At 48.5% G+C, this 18,254-nt stretch overlaps 1 protein-coding gene across 7 annotated transcripts in view; it reads right to left on the bottom strand.

Annotated features, from left to right (window-relative positions):
* ARFIP1 (ARF interacting protein 1) overlaps positions 1-12,640 on the bottom strand; it is a 145,486-nt gene extending 132,846 nt beyond the window's left edge. For 2 of the 7 annotated variants that reach the window (XM_077279323.1, XM_077279328.1), the window contains exon 1: positions 12,429-12,586. The gene's annotated coding sequence lies outside the window, so the exon portion shown is untranslated. Of the gene's footprint in view, positions 1-12,428 lie in introns of all 7 variants that reach the window. The other 5 variants (XM_077279321.1, XM_077279326.1, XM_077279327.1 and 2 more) reach the window with 4 other exon arrangements.
* Positions 12,641-18,254: the final 5,614 nt, after the last annotated feature.

Raw genomic sequence — 18,254 nt, 5'->3', positions numbered from 1 at the left:
GTGACGTTGCAGCGTCCTGGATAGCGATATCGTTGTGTTTGACACGCAGCAGCGATCTGGATCCTGCTGTGATATCGCTGGTCGTTGCTGAAAGTCCAGAACTTTATTTGGTCGTCAGATCGGCGTGTATCGTCGTGTTTGACAGCAAAAGCAACGATGCCAGCAATGTTTTACAATGGTAACCAGGGTAAATATCGGGTTACAAAGCGCAGGGCCGCGCTTAGTAACCCAATATTTACCCTGGTTACCATTGTAAAAGTAAAAAAACCAAACAGTACATACTCACCCTCTGCTGTCTGTCACACGTCCCTCGCCGTCTGCTTCCCGCACTGACTGTGAGTGCCGGCCGTAAAGTGAAAGCAGAGCACAGCGGTGACGTCACCGCTGTGCTCTGTACTGCCGGCGCTCACACAGTGCAGACACAGGATGCAGGAGGAGTGCAGGGAAGCGGACGCCGGGCACAGGAATGTGAGTATGTTTTTTTTTTTTACATTTATGCTGGTAACCAGGGTAAACATCGGGTTACTAAGCGCGGCCCTGCGCTTAGTAACCCGATGTTAACCCTGGTTACCAGGGGACTTCGGCATCGTTGGTCGCTGGAGAGCTGTCTATGTGACAGCTCTCCAGCGACCACACAGCAACTAAACAGCGACGCTGCAGTGATCGGCATCGTTGTCTGTATCGCTGCAGCGTCGCTTAGTGTGAAGGTACCTTAACTGCTCTGAAAAGAGGTCTGTAGCATTTATCACAAAAGCACAAACACAGACTTAGCACCATCAAAGTGTCCCCACCATAAAAATAGATAGGGACCCAGGGGTAACCAACAGCCCAATTAGTAACAGTGCATTGACAGACTTTTGTTTTATTTATTTATTTTTTAAGTGTAAAAAAAAAAAACGAAGGTCCAAAAATTATCCCTCATTTGTGATCAGGTAAACCGTCATGTGCAATGCTGACACAAATTTACAGTGTCTTGTATGGGTTTGTGCGCACAGTCTTTTAAACTTGGGTGAACCCGCCGAGTTTTCCAAAAGGAAGGCACATGTCAGTAATTTTTTTCCTGAAGTGACTTTTTGGTCATTTCCTGAGCCCTTGCTTATTTTCATTTTTGACAGTTTTTTGTTTGGTTGTCTTTTTACTGGCATTTTCCAGTCAATAATTAAGAAATCGTTAGAGATTTCTGATGTGAAAACAGTCAAAACATTCAAAAAGATGCCCGACATCTTCTGAGCCTTCCCATTTTCTTGCACTGGAAAGCATAGAGCACTCCTGATGGGAAGATTCTTGCAGAATGGTCAGGTCACTTCTTTTAGGTGGTGCTTGGCATCTTTTGAAACCTGAAGAACTCAAAAAGGACACTCAGAAAACTGAACATATGCTTGAAGTCGATTATATACAGAAATGCATATCTTCATTCCTTTCAGTGTTTTCTGAGCACTTTTTCAGCTGGACTGCAGTAGAAAGCTGCCTAAAAAAAGATTGTGTGCACATACAGTTACGGGGATCGAATCATACATTGTTTGAATTCGTCGGGACCTGCAAATTTCATAAAATCTGACTCAAATTCAGTCATCTCTATACATCACCTTTCTACTGGATCAGTGATAAATGTTAGATACAGTGACATGTACAAGTTTGGGCACCCCTGGTCAAAATTACTGTTATTGCGAGCAGTTAAGCAAGTTGAAGATGAAAGGATCTAAGGGCTAATGTTAAAGGGAACCTGTCACCACGTTTTTGGAAGATGGGATAAAAATAGCGTTAAATAGGGGCAGAGGTGGGCATTACATTAGTGTGTTTGTTATGCGTTTATTACCCACCTAAGTTGCCGAAATACCTTTGCAAAGTCTCCGTTTTCGCCTGTCAATCAGGCTGGTCTGGTCAAAAGGGCGTCTTGTCTTCCCCCAGATTTTGCGTAGTTTTCCGTTGGTGGCGTAGTGGTGTGCGCATGCCCAAAGTCCTGAATCCTCTGCCAGGGGATTTAAAAGAGCGCGCTGTTCGTTTTCATTGGTGATCGGTGGGCGCGGCCATCTTCCTTTGGCCGCGCGTGCGCAGAAGCGGCGCTCTGCTGGCCGCGGCTTCAGGAAAATGGCCGCGGGATGCCGCGCGTGCGCAGATGGATATCGCGGCGGCCATTTTCCTGAAGCCGCGGCCAGCAGAGCGCCGCTTCTGCGCACGCGCGGCCAAAGGAAGATGGCCGCGCCCACCGATCACCAATGAAAACGAACAGCGCGCTCTTTTAAATCCCCTGGCAGAGGATTCGGGACCTTGGGCATGCGCACACCACTACGCCACCAACGGAAAACTACGCAAAATCTGGGGGAAGACAACGCCCTTTTGACCAGACCAGCCTGATTGACAGGCGAAAACGGAGACTTTGCAAAGGTATTTCGGCAACTTAGGTGGGTAATAAACGCATAACAAACACACTAATGTAATGCCCACCTCTGCCCCTATTTAACGCTATTTTTATCCCATCTTCCAAAAACGTGGTGACAGGTTCCCTTTAAAGATGACACATTTATTTCATATTTTAGGAAAACAAAAAAAAAAAACAAAGATCATCTTTTAGATTTTCAGAATGAAAAAGGGCCAATGCAAAAATGTGGGCACCCTGTTTTGCAAGTATCACAGCTTGTAAACGCTTTTTGTAGGCAGCAAAGAGTCAAGTCTTGTTTGATGAATTTTCACCCATTCTTCCTTGGAAAATTCTTCCATTTCTGTGAGATTCCAGGGTTGTCTTGCATGCACTACTATTTTGAAGTCTAGCCACAGATTTTCAATGGTGTTTAGATCAGGGGACTGTGAGGGCCATTGTAAAACCTACAGCTTGCGCCTTTTGAGGAAGTCTATTGTGGATTTTGACATGTGTTTAGAATCATTATTAGTGATGGGCGAGTGTACTCGTTGCTCGGGTTTTCCAGAGCACGCTCGGGTGGTCTCTGAGTATTTGTAAGTGCTCGGAAATTTAGTTTTCGTTGCCTCAGCTGCATGATTTATGGATGCTAGCCAGCCTGAGTACATGTGGGGGTTGCTTAGTTGCTAGGGAATCCCCATATATTTTCATGCTGTCATCAGGTTTTCTTCTGAAGACTCTTCCATGAAGGCCATATTTGTGCAGGTGTCTCTGAACAGTAGAACTGTACCGTAAACTCCAGAGTCTGCTAAATGTTTCTGAAGGTCTTTTGCAGTCAAGCAGGGGTTCGGAGTTGCTTCTCTAGGAATACTACGAGCAGCGCTCAAAGAAATTTTGCTTGGTCTTCCAGACCTTATGTTGACTGTCACTCAACTGCCATTTCTTAATTATGGTACATTTCCAAATGAAGAAAGGGCAACTTGAAAACGCTTCGCTATCTTTTTATACCCGTCTCCTGCTTTGTGGGCCTCCTCCATTTAAGAGTGCTAGGAAGCTGTCTAGAAGAACCCATGGGCTGCTGTTTTTTGGCACAAGGTTAGAGGATGGGTTTTAATAAAGCTGGGAAATTTGCATCACCTGGCTTTTCCTAACGATAATAGTGAACAAATATCTCACAAGGGTGTCCAAACTTTTACAACGGACCATTTTCCTTTTTGTAATTTTAAAATGAAAAAAAAAAAAATTATATATATATATATATATATATATATACACACACACTAGATGGTGGCCCGATTCTATCGCATCGGGTATTCTAGAATATGCATGTCCACGTACTATGTTGCCCAGTCACGTAGTATTTTGCCCAGTCACGTAGTATTTTGCCCAGTCACGTAGTATTTTGCCCAGTCACGTAGTATAATGCTCCATGCAGTTATGGCCCCATAGATGCCCCATATAATGCTCCATGCAGTTATGGCCCCATAGATGCCCCATATACTGCTCCATGCAGTTATGGCCCCATAGATGCCCCATATACTGCTCCATGCAGTTATGGCCCCATATAATGCTCCATGCAGTTATGGCCCCATAGATGCCCCATATACTGCTCCATGCAGTTATGGCCCCATAGATGCCCCATATACTGCTCCATGCAGTTATGGCCCCATATAATGCTCCATGCAGTTATGGCCCCATATAATGCTCCATGCAGTTATGGCCCCATAGATGCCCCATATAATGCTCCATGCAGTTCTTTATGGCCCCATAGACGCTCCATACAGCATTGTGCCACATGTAATGCTGCTGCTGCAATAAAAAAAAATCACATACTCACCTCTCGTCACTGCTCCTCAGCGTCCCGTCTCTCCGCACTGACTGTTCAGGCAGAGGGCGGCGCGCACACTAATACGTCATCGCGCCCTCTGACCTGCACAGTCACTGCAAGAGGACGGGGAGACAGAGCGGCGCCCGGCGGATGGAATGTGGACAGGTGAATATGAAATACTCACCTGCTCCTGGCGCTCCTGAGGCTGTCCCTGCCTGTCATGGTACCGCAGCTTCTTCGCGCAGGGCCTGTGGTGACATCGCGGTCACATGACCGTGACGTCATGGCAGGTCCTTGTCGCACACCAAACTTAGCACCGGAACCTGCCGCTTCCATGGACCGGTCACCGGAGCGTCGGAAAGGCGGCAGAAGGTGAGTATATAATGATTTGATTTTTTTTTTTTTTAAATTATTTTTCACATTAGATGTTTTTACTAATGAGGCTGCATAGGCAGCCTCAATAGTAAAAACTTGGTCACACAGGGTTAATAGCGGTGGTAACGGAGTGAGTTACCCACGGCATAACACGGTCCGTTACCGCTGGCATTAACCCTGTGTGAGCCGTGACTGTGGGGAGTATGGAGCGGGCGCCGGGCAGTGATTGCAGGGCAGTAGGGAGGGACTAATCGGACTGTGCCCGTCGCTGAAGCCATGACAGGCAGCTGGCGAGACCAATCAGCGAATGAATAACCGTGACGGAAGTTGCCGACAGACAGACAGAAGGACAGACAGAAAGACGGAAGTACCCCTTAGACAATGATATATATAGATATAAAAAAAATTTGGGGGGGCGGAATCGCGCTATGAACATAATATGAGCAGCCAAAACAGAGACGTGAGCAGTAGAGGAGCATGGCGCTGGAGTGGTACCAGCGAGTATATTTTACATGACTGCAAGAATTCATGGTCCACTTTGCTGAAAGCGCAAAAACCCCTTTAAAAATGGTGGAAAAACAATATTCCTCCTGCCTGGACAAAGCTGTAAAGGCTGCAGGAGGCAAAGGTGCGCTAAGTGACTGCAACGGATATGTGACATTATGGGAAGAAACTGGGTCCGCGCTACAGTGCTATAAAAACAACTAGGAATATGCACTCAATACTTCGCTTAGATAATGCACAGCAGAATAAACAACAGAAGGATGAATGCTGTACTGCCCAGCACCACACAGGATACCAAGTATGTACATGTACCAAGACCCGCTGGTCAGGGCTGCGACCTAGAACCAGGATCAGAGATGTGCCTGGAGAGTCAGTGAGAAAATGCCGCACTAACCGTTGTAATCCAGTACCCAGTAAGTGATGATGGATGTAGGTCCAGTAGGAGATGGTGTCCGTCGGGCTGGTGTGCGGGCAGATGGACGAACGAGCAGCGTGCCGTGCGGAAGCTGCGTAGAGCCAGGGACAACTCCGGACGGTAGCGTCCCTGGATACGAGCGGGAACCAACCGAGGGAGGAGCTCGCTGGTGCAAGGCTCAGCGTGTGACGTCACTGAGCTTAGAGAAAGTACGGGGTGCCACAGGAATCAAACCGACGCGTTTCGAAGGAGCGGCGTCCTTCTTCATCAGGGTTACTGATCACTGAGAATGCCCCGTTATTTAACCCCCCCAAGGTGTCACAAACTGCCCGGCCTGCCCAATAAACCCGCAACTAAGATGGTGTCCAATGGAAGTGCTGGCAATATAAGGTGTAATCAGAAATATGAGAAGCATGGTCCACAAAACCATGTAATAAGGGAGTAATATAAACCTCATAGAAGTTAAAGCGTGTGTAGGAACAACCTTAATGTGTTACATTTGTAGTTAAGTTAATGGGACAATGCTGCTGCAATAAATAAAGTGAAATTTGGTAAAATAGATAAAAACAAATCTTTAATAAATACTAAGTTAAAAATGATTAGACTACATGAACACTGATTAAAACCAATAAAATGAGTAAAATAAAGAAGGGAGAAACAGAGGATATGAAATAAAACCAATCAAGGACTAGGGAGGTGGACTGAGTGATAATACACTCTCCTAAGTACGCCGAGGCCCCAAAGAAAAAAGGAAAAGAAAGTTCTGGCCTAAAAAGCAAATATTTCAAGCCCGTGATTGAGGCCTTTAGGTGCAAGGCTGTTCAGGGAGAAGATCCACTGGGATTCGGCCCTGGACATGGCTTTTATCAGGTTGCCTCCTCTTAAATTTTGTTTTACTTTTTGAATACCCCAAAATACAATGCCCCTGGTGGATTTACCATGCCTCTCACTAAAGTGCCGGGAAAGTGGGTGGCCCAAGAAGCCTTTATGGATATTGGTGAAATGTTCCTTTATCCGGACCATCATGGGCCTCTTGGTGCGGCCAACGTAGAGTTTTTTTTACACGGGCACTCAATAGCGTATATAACCCTTGAAGTAGCACACGTAATGTTGTCTCTGATGGTATATTCGTTCCTATCATCCGAATCTGTAAAAGTGGAGCGGCATGTTTTCTGGAAGGATGTATGCCGACAACCGTGACAAAATCCGCATGGTGTAAACCCTGTCTTGTTGTTAGCAGAAGCCTCCGATATTTGTTTGTACTTGGAGGCTTGTCTTGTGGTGGGGGCTATAATACTGCCCAGGGATTTTGCCTTCTTAAATACAAATCTTGGTAGGGGTGGCAAAAATTCCCCTATGATTTTGTCCCCTTGAAGTATAGTCCAATGTTTGTGGATGATGGACAGCGAATGAATAACCGTGACGGAAGTTGCCGACAGACAGACAGAAAGACGGAAGTACCCCTTAGACAATGATATATATATATATATAGATATAAAAAAAATTGGGGGGGGGGGGGCGGAATCGCGCTATGAACATAATATGAGCAGCCAAAACAGAGACGTGAGCAGTAGAGGAGCATGGCGCTGGAGTGGTACCAGCGAGTATATTTTACATAACTGCAAGAATTCATGGTCCACTTTGCTAAAAGCGCAAAAACCCCTTTAAAAATGGTGGAAAAACAATATTCCTCCTGCCTGGACAAAGCTGTAAAGGCTGCAGGAGGCAAAGGTGCGCTAAGTGACTGCAACGGATATGTGACATTACTTATGTCAAGTGACCGGCAGAGGACACATCTCGGAGTGATGGAGCAGTGCTGGTCCAGGAGGTGATGAGAGAATTTTTTATTGAATATTGCACGTTGGAGCTCTTAATGATCTGCCCAATAGAGAACCACCTCTTTAAATGGGTATTTTATCTCCAACATTTAGGTTAGGTCCATAGCATATGCCAGAAAATGTCACCGATGTATGGCCTGTACCTATCTGGGACAATGGAGGTTGTGGGACCCAGAAGTAACTAACACAAATTGTTGCATGCATTACACTTTTTCTGGTGTTTATATGACATGTACCCTACATTATTTACTAATTTAACCCTTTGTGGGTTCTAATTGTTTGTTTTCTCCATCTATTAGTTGAAAGAAAATAATATCACTTCTGCACTGTCTATACTAGAAAAGCAGTCAGTCTCCTCCATACAGATGGCAGACAGGCCCTGGGTGAAGCGCCCTGTGCCCACCCTCATCGCGGATACATGTAGTAGTGGGCTGCTGTTTACAGCACAAGTCTGGTCAGTAATAAGAACAAAGTAAATGCGAAAAACTGCCTGTGTACACTAGCACATAGACGAGCACTAGGCCTGCGTACTGTCCATTAATCACATGGACTGGAAAACTGTTTGCCTGTACATACCTTAAGGCTAAGTTACACGGTGGTATAAGAAAATTGGCCGTTTTTCAGAAAAAAAGACCTGAAAAGATGCTGTGTGCAGAAACCAATAGGTTGTTTGGCAATCCTATTACTAGCTAGGTTTACTAAAATGATAGAATCCCACATTACCTCAGCTCAGTGTGACTTTCCAGGAACATGAATGGTGAAACTGTCCGGCCATGGTCTAGTATTCAGGAATCGGGGCTATGATAAAGCATGGACGAGCGCTCACTTCTGGGTGCATTTCCTCCCAAACACCACATGCTTTTGGATCACATCACCGCTCTCATTGTATAAAATGCTGCACTTGGACTTTTTATTGGAAAGAAAGACTAAAAGAAGTTATAAAAATTAAAAGTCAGTCTGAGACTAAGTTCACAAATTGCAGAACTACTGAGGAACCTGCACAAAATGCAAAGCCAGTTATATAGATAGCATGGCTGGAAAAAAAACATACAAAACACGTTCATCAAGTTCACTCGAGGGATGGGAGAGGACAAAGGGAAGGAACATCCATGATGCATGAGAAAGTCTGACCCAAGGATCAGGTGGATCAGGTCATTACCTCCAGATCCCGAGTGTCTATCAACTGGATCATCATTCAGAACTAGAGGATCACACATGTCCACAAGTTCCTAGATTTTCTTCTGTACTTCTTGTATGGACCGTGCACAAGAGGCAAGTAAGCTGCAATCACCTGCCTTCAGTGCTTAGGTACAGTTTTTTTTTTATATATTACCGTAAGTCCCATATCTCCCCTAGCTAATGCTTTACAGTAATGTGCGTTGCACCTCAGTATTTTCTGAAATGGTGCGTACAAAAAAAACCAAACACATTTGTACAACTGGTCCGTGACTATTTTAGAGGTCCGACTTTGCTATAACTAAAAGCACACAAGCTGCACACGAGTCGCATTTCAAGACTGGAAGGGTGACTTGCACTGAAGTCTATGGCAAGCGTGTCGCCTGTAACTAGCACCACTAAACTCAATATATTTGGAAACAGATGTTCCGCTGTAGGTCGTAGGTCGCAATGCGACTCCATGTGAGATCACTGCCCCCAATGCTGCACTGTGTCGCTGCAATTTCACTGTCGGGCAACATGTTGTTGTGTTACCTCAATAATTAAAATCAATGGTGCTAAAAAAAAAGTCTGTGTCTACATCAGAGACTGACTGCGTAATTGTGGCCGTGGACATTTTACACCAAAACCATGTGAAATTACAGAGAAAACAAACTTTGGGGAGCTGGTGAGGTACCGTGTAACCCAAGCGACCAGTGTGAGGCACGTACCCAGCAGTCCCCATCCCCCTAGACACTCAGCATGCAGATTTTTTTTCCTGCCGGAATTTGAGCACGGCAGCAGTTTTTCCATCTGCAGCATGTCAATTCTGGCAGCATTTTTGCAATGATTTTTACCTACTGAAAACAATAAGAAAGTGAAAAAAATGCTAAAAATGCTGAAAATTCGCAGCATAGCGTTTGTACTGAGATTTTTGCAGCGTTTATATGGAGAATAAAGCTAACATGTACAGTAGACGAGTCACATATAATATGACAGACGCAGATGTGGTTTATATGGAAAAACACCAAGTGTGAACCTGCCCTAAAGTCTGATTTTAGTCACTGCTGTGACAACATTTAGTCTATGTTGTCCAACTGCAAAAAAAACCACATGCACCTCCACTAGATTTCAGGCCCCCCTGAGCTAGTTCTGACCACAGACACATGCCCGCTGGGCCCCTGTGATCGGGCTCCGGGCAGCAGGACCCTTTGTCCGCACTCAATATCCTGGTTCTTTCAGCAACTTCCTTTTCCTTATCTTTTTTTTTTTGCAAAACAGCCATATAGTTAAGATCTCTGGGGCTATAAACTGAGGCTCACATAAATGCTAGCTACATGGCGCGCACATTAACCCTTACACTACCCAAGTCCATTCCTCCCGGCCAATACCTCCTGGCCTCACACAAACCTCATGGAGCCTCCGGCTTCAGGAATCTCTTCTTCCTGCAGATAAACATTGCGCAGCGCTTGTCTGCTCAGCACGGGATTACAGCACTATTATACCCGGCATTACCCAACATGGGTCCTGTGATCTCCTACTTCATTATACATAACTAATGTATAACTGTGCCAATAGTCACCTCCTGATGGGCAGCTGTGAATGGTGGCAGCACACTAAGCATTGTAGAGCCATCACTGGGGACCATGCTGCTCCAACACACTACACAGATCCCCAGAGAGGCGATTTATAGGGGGCTGCCCACTACATGGTATAACACCCCCACCAATATAAACCTTGTAATGAAGCATTGTGTAAATACCTCTTGTTGCCATCTGAGCCTGTGGGTGGCGCTATCGGCAGAACGTGACCCCGGCTGCAGCCGCCCGCTCACTCACTCCTCACCCTACTCCGTCATATGACCTAGAACACACGTAGGACTCATTCACGTGTGCAGTATCTGGAATACGGAGCCATTTTAGACTGTGGAGCCGTCACACAGCCGCATTTTGGACTTTTTTTTTGCATCAGATGTGTCTGCAAAACATTAAAATTACCCACAGAAGTCTATGGGTAAATAAATATCCTGGGCAGCAAACGCATGCCCTTGTCGTAAAGGCAAAAGCGGAAAAAAAAAAAAAAAAAATCACTGATGGTAAAAGGCGACTCACGGACCAAACACTGATGGAATCAGAGCACTTTTATCACGTACAAGTAAAATCCCCAATGTCTAAATGAGGAAGGGTCACACAGAGCAGGTGACATTCACTGCACGTCCTCCGCACAGCGGGTGTGCGCCCAGAAGACGGACCTCCGGGGGTCAGTACACAGGGGGGTGTCTATAACAGACCTCCATATACCTCTATCAAAACACAAATGCCCTTAAATCAAGTCCCCAAATAAAAGTGATATAAGGGGCTCCTGTACAGGATCAGTGCGGCAGCCAGGATAAAGGTCTACGAGGACGTCACTTGTGCACATTGGGGGGGTGGGGGATGACGGTTTAGGCCTCCAGACTCCACAGCGGTGGGTGGTACCTGAGGGGCAGGCAAAGGAAGGGCAGCGCACTAGAGATCCTGGGTCCCGGCTGGTCTGGTGTTGCGTTTGGCACCTCAGGGGTCAGAGCTTCGGATAGGCAGAGCCTGAGATCTCAGCGGCAGAGGCCAGGTACCTCAGAGAAATGAAGGGGAAGAGGCCGAGGCCGGGCAGAGCGCCGGGGAGCCCACGGGGAGGAGGCCGGGCAGAGCGCCGGGGAGCCCACGGGGAGGAGGCCGGGCAGAGCGCCGGGGAGCCCACGGGGAGGAGGCCGGGCAGAGCGCCGGGGAGCCCACGGGGAGGAGGCCGGGCAGAGCGCCGGGGAGCCCACGGGGAGGAGGCCGGGCAGAGCGCCGGGGAGCCCACGGGGAGGAGGCCGGGCAGGGCGCCGGGGAGCCCACGGGGAGGAGGCCGGGCAGGGCGCCGGGGAGCCCACGGAAAGGAGGCCGGGCAGGGCGCCGGGGAGCCCACGGAGAGGAGGCCGGGCAGGGCGCCGGGGAGCCCACGGAGAGGAGGCCGGGCAGGGCGCCGGGGAGTCCACGGGGAGGAGGCTGGGCAGAGCGCCGGGGAGCCCACGGAGAGAAGGCCGGGCAGGGCGCCGGGGAGTCCACGGGGAGGAGGTCGGGCAGAGCGCCGGGGAGCCCACGGGGAGGAGGTCGGGCAGAGCGCCGGGGAGCCCACGGAGAGGAGGCTGGGCAGGGCGCCGGGGAGCCCACGGAGAGAAGGCCGGGCAGGGCGCCGGGGAGCCCACGGGGAGGAGGTCGGGCAGAGCGCCGGGGAGCCCACGGAGAGGAGGCTGGGCAGGGCGCCGGGGAGCCCACGGAGAGAAGGCCGGGCAGGGCGCCGGGGAGCCCACGGGGAGGAGGTCGGGCAGAGCGCCGGGGAGCCCACGGAGAGGAGGCTGGGCAGGGCGCCGGGGAGCCCACGGAGAGGAGGCTGGGCAGGGCGCCGGGGAGCCCACGGAGAGGAGGCTGGGCAGGGTGCCGGGGAGCCCACGGAGAGGAGGCTGGGCAGGGCGCCAGGGAGCCCACGGGGAGGAGGTCGGGCAGGGCGCCGGGGAGTCCATGGGGAGGAGGCTGGGCAGAGCGCCGGGGAGTCCATGGGGAGGAGGTCGGGCAGGGCGCCGGGGAGCCCATGGAGAGGAGGCCGGGCAGGGCGCTGGGGAGTCCATGGGGAGGAGGTCGGGCAGGGCGCCGGGGAGTCCATGGGGAGGAGGCCGGGCAGAGCGCCGGGGAGTCCATGGGGAGGAGGTCGGGCAGGGCGCCGGGGAGTCCATGGGGAGGAGGTCGGGCAGGGCGCCGGGGAAACCATGGGGAGTAGGCCGGGCAGAGTCCCACAGGTGACAGTGGATATTAGTGTGGGGAGCACAGGGAGTCCGGTGTGGCCACCTGCTTAGTGCCGCGGTCCTCCCATACAGGTGCACGCTCCCCGCCTACCTGTTGCTGCACACACAGAAGTTCAGTGATGGCCACCTGCATATACCTGATGATGCCGTCTGTCCCTCCTCCACGTCTCTGCACCGGACTCCGCTATTACGCGCCGGCCTCCTTTGGCCAACTGAATGACCCGACCCACGCACCAAAACTTCCAACACCACCCGGAAGTGTAGCCGCTTAGCGGGCCTCTCTAGCCACCAGCTATCAGCTCTATGATCCGGATTTACAGCTGAAGTCAGTGCATGAAGCGTGTCGTCCTCTACAAAGATGGCGGCGAGTTAGGCACAGTGATAGGAGTTGCCGCCCTCTGCTGCTTGGAGGAGGAATTGCTTGGCTGGATGAAGACGGTAAAGTGTCAATTATTTCTGTACCTTGTTGTTTTATTATTCAGATATCATAATAATGGTAGCATCTTTTTTTCCCTTGGTGTGGGGTGAATGATATATGTATATTTTTCTCCACAAAGGACGACTAAAATGGAACATATGCTCTTCGTTCTGTTAGCTTCTTTATGGGAGAGAAACAAGTAACAGCAATATGGATTGGCAGCTGCATATAAATTTAAAAAAAAACCTTTTCCTTCTTTTTATTTATATATTTTCCATTTATTTAAAGGAGTAGTCCGGTGTTCTGATAAGTCTGCAGCCACCCCATGCTGTCAGGATTCTCCGTTGTCAGTGAGAGCAGGCGGTCTCGCAACTGCAGGTATGTGATTTGGTCACATGACGACTAGACGTGCTCAGCCTCGCTCAGGTCACTTGTAGTCAGAAAGATCAAGTACGTCCAGTTAGACTGTGGCCGGGAGGATGCACAGGACCTGTGCCCACTGTATACGTGTCACATGCCGGTTGTAGTACAGCATCCCTAAACAGTTATTCAACACCTTCAACTCTCTCCTCCGTCCCCCAGCACCTCCTCCCTCCCCACTCATCTCAGCTGAAGACTTTGCCTCATTTTTCAAGCAAAAGATTGAGAACATCAGAGACAGTTTTGGTTGACAACCCCCAGAGGCCTTCCTCACAACTTCCCAGCCCTCCACCTCCAAAACCAACTTCCCCACCATTACAGAAGATCGACTCTCCACTCTACTCTCAAGATCGCATCTCACCACCTGTGCACTTGACCCGATCCCTTCCCACTTCATCCCAAACCTCGCCACAGTCTTCATCCCAACCCTAACCCATCTCTTCAATCTATCACTAACAACCGGTGTTTTCCCCTCAAACTTTAAACATGCCTCCATCACACCTATCCTCAAAAAGCCCTCTCTTGACCCATCTTCTGTATCTAGCTACCGCCCTATATCACTTCTCCCCTATGCCTCCAAGCTACTGGAACAACACGTCCATCTTGAACTGTCTTCCCATCTCCCTTCCTGCTCCCTCTTTGACCGCTTACAATCTGGCTTCCGGTCACACCATTCCACTGAAACTGCCGTGACTAAAATCACCAATAACCTATTAACCACCAAGGCCAAGCGACACTACTCTGTCCTCCTCCTCCTCGACCTGTCGGCTGCCTTTGACACAGTGGACCATTCCCTATTACTACAGACCCTCTCATCTCTTGGCATCACAGACTTGGCCCTATCCTGGATCTCATCATACCTAACAGACCGGACATTCAGCGTCTCCCACTCACACACCACCTCCTCACCTCGCCCCCTATCTGTCGGAGTCCCGCAAGGTTCAGTCCTAGGGCCCCTGCTCTTCTCCATTTACACCTTTGGTCTGGGACAGCTCATAGAATCTCATGGCTTTCAGTATCACCTCTATGCTGATGACACGCAGATCTACATCTCTGGACCAGATATCACCTCCCTACTAACCAGAATCCCTCAATGTCTGTCCACTATTTCATCCTTCTTCTCTGCTAGGTTTCTAAAACTTATCATGGACAAAACAGAATTCATTGTCTTTCCCCCCATCTCACGCGACCCCCCAACGAACCTATGCATTACAGCAAACGGCTGCCCACTCTCCCCAGTCCCACAAGCTCGCTGTCTCGGGGTAATCCTTGACACTGATATCTCTTTCAAACCGCATATCCAAGCCCTTTCCACTTCCTGCCGCCTTCAACTCAAAAATATTTCACGGATCTGTACATTCCTAAACCAAGAATCTGCAAAAACCCTAGTCCATGCCCTCATCATCTCCCGCCTCGACTACTGTAACCTCCTGCTCTGTGGCCTCCCCTCTAACACTCTCGCACCCCTCCAATCTATTCTAAACTCAGCTGCCCGACTAATCCACCTGTCCCCCGCTATTCCCCAGCCTCTCCCCTCTGTCAATCCCTTCACTGACTCCCCATTACCCAGAGACTCCAGTACAAAACCATAACCATGACGTACAAAGCCATCCACAACCTGTCTCCTCCTTACATCTGTGACCTCGTCTCCCGGTACTTTCCTGCACGCAACCTCCGATCCTCACAAGATCTCCTTCTCTACTCCCCTCTTATCTCCTCTTCCCACAATCGCATACAAGATTTCTCTCGCGTATCACCCCTACTCTGGAACCCTCTACCACAACACATCAGACTTTCGCCTACCATCGAAACCTTCAAAAAGAACCTGAAGACCCACCTCTTCCGACAAGCCTACAACCTGCAGTAACCACCGATCGACCAAACCGCTGCACGACCAGCTCTATCCTCACCTACTGTATCCTCACCCATCCCCTGTAGATTGTGAGCCCTCGCGGGCAGGGTCCTCTCTCCTCCTGTACCAGTTGTGACTTGTATTGTTCAAGATTATTGTACCTGTTTTTATTATGTATACCCCTCCTCACATGTAAAGCGCCATGGAAAAAATGGTGCTGTAATAATAATAATAATGCGTCTTAGGGCTCTCAGCTTCTTAGGGCTCGCTGACACGACCTTAGAACACGGCCGAGTTTTATCCAATGGCCCAATGTTATACTTTGGGGCAGTGCAGATCTGCGATTTTTTTCACATTCTGATTCGGCATGAGAAAATGGCAGCATACTGCAAGTCCATCCGATATTCAGATCATGTGCACCCATTCAAGTCTATGGGTTTGTGTGAAACATTGGACTGCACTCGGAAGTCATCCAAGTGCAGTCCAATGTCGTGGCACAGAGACAATGGAAAGATGGAGCAATTAAAAGGAACCTGTCACCTCAAATTAGCAGGATATTTAAATGAGTTTTTACCGGTCCGATGGGAGGCATTTCATCTTCATTTCTCCACCCCGTCCGTCCCTGTTGTCCACAATATGTTAGTGAATTAGAGTACGTGTGCTCCATAGTTGGAGCGTGTGCAATACAATCCTCGGTCGCACACGCGCAGTATGCTTTGCCCAGCTGCGGGCAAAGCCGAAAAGCATTACTGCGCATGTGCCCGCGCACTATGTCCCACAACACAGCGAAATACTTCCGGGACATAGTGCGCGAGTGCCAAACCCGCCAATTTGAGGTGACAGGTTCCCTTTAAGTTCTCTGTCTTCTCCGCACCTGTGATACGATTCTTTCATGAGATAGAATGGGATCACTCTCAGATGACACTCTGATCAAACTCTGAGGGCTGTCCCACACGTCCAGATAATTCTGGTACCGGAAAAAATCGGTACCGGAGTTATCTGTGTCCGTGTGCCCGTGAGCTCACGTAGGCCATACGTGCGGCACACGTGTGCCGCACGTGTGCCTAGTGGGTACCACACGGAGCGTGCAGGAGACAGCGCTAAAGTTTAGCGCTGTCCCCTGCATCGTGCTGAAGCCGCGAGTCATATCTTCTGTGCAGCAGCGTTTGCTGCATAGAAGATATGAATAATAGTGTTTAAAAGAAAGATCTATCTGTCCGCCGCCCTCCCGCCCCCTGTGCGCCCCCCCGCTATTCTGAAAATACTCACCCGCCTCCCTCGTTGGCTGTCGCTGCTTCCTGTCCTGACCGCGCCTTCTACTGTATGCGGTCACGTGGGGCCGCCGATTACAGTCATGAATATGCGGCTCCACCTCCCATAGGGGTGGAGCCGCCTATTCATGACTGTAAATTCAGCACCATGTGGGGGGGACAGCGCTTACTGTAGCGCTGTCTCCTGCACGGCACAGGGACTGCACACGGAGAACGTCCGTGTGCGGTCCGTGTTTTACACGGACCCATTGACTTTAATGGGTCCGTGTAATACGTGCGCTCCCACGAACACTGACATGTCTCCGTGTTTGGCACACGGAGACACGGTCCGCAAAAAATCAATGACATCTGCACAGATGCATTGATTTTAATGGGTCTACGTGTATCAGTGTCTCCGGTACGTGAGGAAACTATCACCTCACGTACCGGTGCCACTGACGTGTGAAACCGGCCTGACAGAGTGTGAGCCGAGTGTTATTAACATAATCTGCTCGATTCTCTTGCATGAGACAGTCAACGGCAGTTTAACCCCGAACTTAGGGCGCATACTCATCTGCGTAAAAAAATGAAGGAGTGCAATCCGATATAAAAATGGATTGCATTCTGACTAATGTTATTCTATGAGTCACTGGTCATGTGAGATTTCGTTCTCAGCTCAGATCAGACTGAGAAAAGAATGCTGCGATTGTCCTTGTATATTGGCCAAGACTCGCCAATGCAAGTCAATTGGATCAAGAAAAAAAAAGTCGAATAGCACACTGACAATGCATGTGCCATCCAATTTTTACTCCCCCGTCTCCTAGAAAATACGACATTTCATCAGCCAAATACAATATATTCACTGTGTGACCCGTCAGAGTAGAATAGATATATACATAGAATATATAGATAGAAAGATGTCAGTGACATATATTCTTAGTGCAGTGTGCGTGTAGTATAATGTTCATGTATTTAGCTAATAATTTAATAGCTTAAAGCAAAAAATGTAGTCCCCCAACATTTCAATATCCAGCTGAGGAAAAGCAGACAGCTGAGGCAGATGTTTATGGCCTGGGAAGTGCGTAATAAATATGGATCCTTCCAGGTATTAATATCAGCTCACAGCTGTATACTTAGCCTTCACTGGGTATTAAAATGGAGGACCCCACCTAAAAAATGAAGTGGGATACCCCTATAATTAATGACCAGCAAAGGCTAGGCAGACAGCTGCGAACTGATAATAGGCTAGGAAGGGGCCATGAATATTGGCCCCCTCCCAAACTAAAGACATCAGCTCTCATCCGCCCCAGATATGGCGCATCAATAAGATGCGCTAATTTTGACGCTTAGCTTCCGCTTTCCCACTTGTGGCAAGTGGGGTAATAGTATTGGGGTTGATGTTAGCTTTGTTTTGGCAACTCACATCAAGCGCAGGGGTTAGTAATAGAGAGGATTCTACAACACGCCCCCATTACTAACCCCATCGTAAAATTGTAAAAAAAACAAAAACAAAACACACACCTAGAATAAATTTCTTTATTTGAAAATATTTTTCCAGTGGGAATCTGTGAAGTTCTAGTGAACTCCATGCCCAGGAGAGTTAAGGCAGTGCTTGAAAATAATGGTGGCAACACAAAATATTGACACAGCAAATTTACACTGTTATACAAGCTGTACACTGACTGCTTTACATTATAACAGTGTCATATCTTCAGTGTTGTCCCATGGAAAGATATAATAATATATTTTCATAAAAGTGAGGGGTGTACTCATTTTTGTGATGTATTGTTTATTCAAATTGGGACAAACTTAGTTTTTTCATTACTTTAGGACCATCTATATGTTCTAATACAGCATATACAGGGGTGGAGCAGTTAGAACAAATCCATGCGGCTCCATTTTTCAGTAGCATTTCAATTAATGTGGAGGAAAAAATGCTATTTTCCTTTAACTCATAGGTGATGTGGACTAAAACAAAGGTTCATTGAAATAGGTGTCATGAATTATAACCCAATGAATTTAT

Source organism: Ranitomeya variabilis, chromosome 1, assembly GCF_051348905.1.
Source record: "Ranitomeya variabilis isolate aRanVar5 chromosome 1, aRanVar5.hap1, whole genome shotgun sequence".
Taxonomy (NCBI): domain Eukaryota; kingdom Metazoa; phylum Chordata; class Amphibia; order Anura; family Dendrobatidae; genus Ranitomeya; species Ranitomeya variabilis.
The sequence above is the reverse complement of the archived record's forward strand: the minus strand, read 5'-3'. Positions and strand labels throughout refer to the sequence as shown.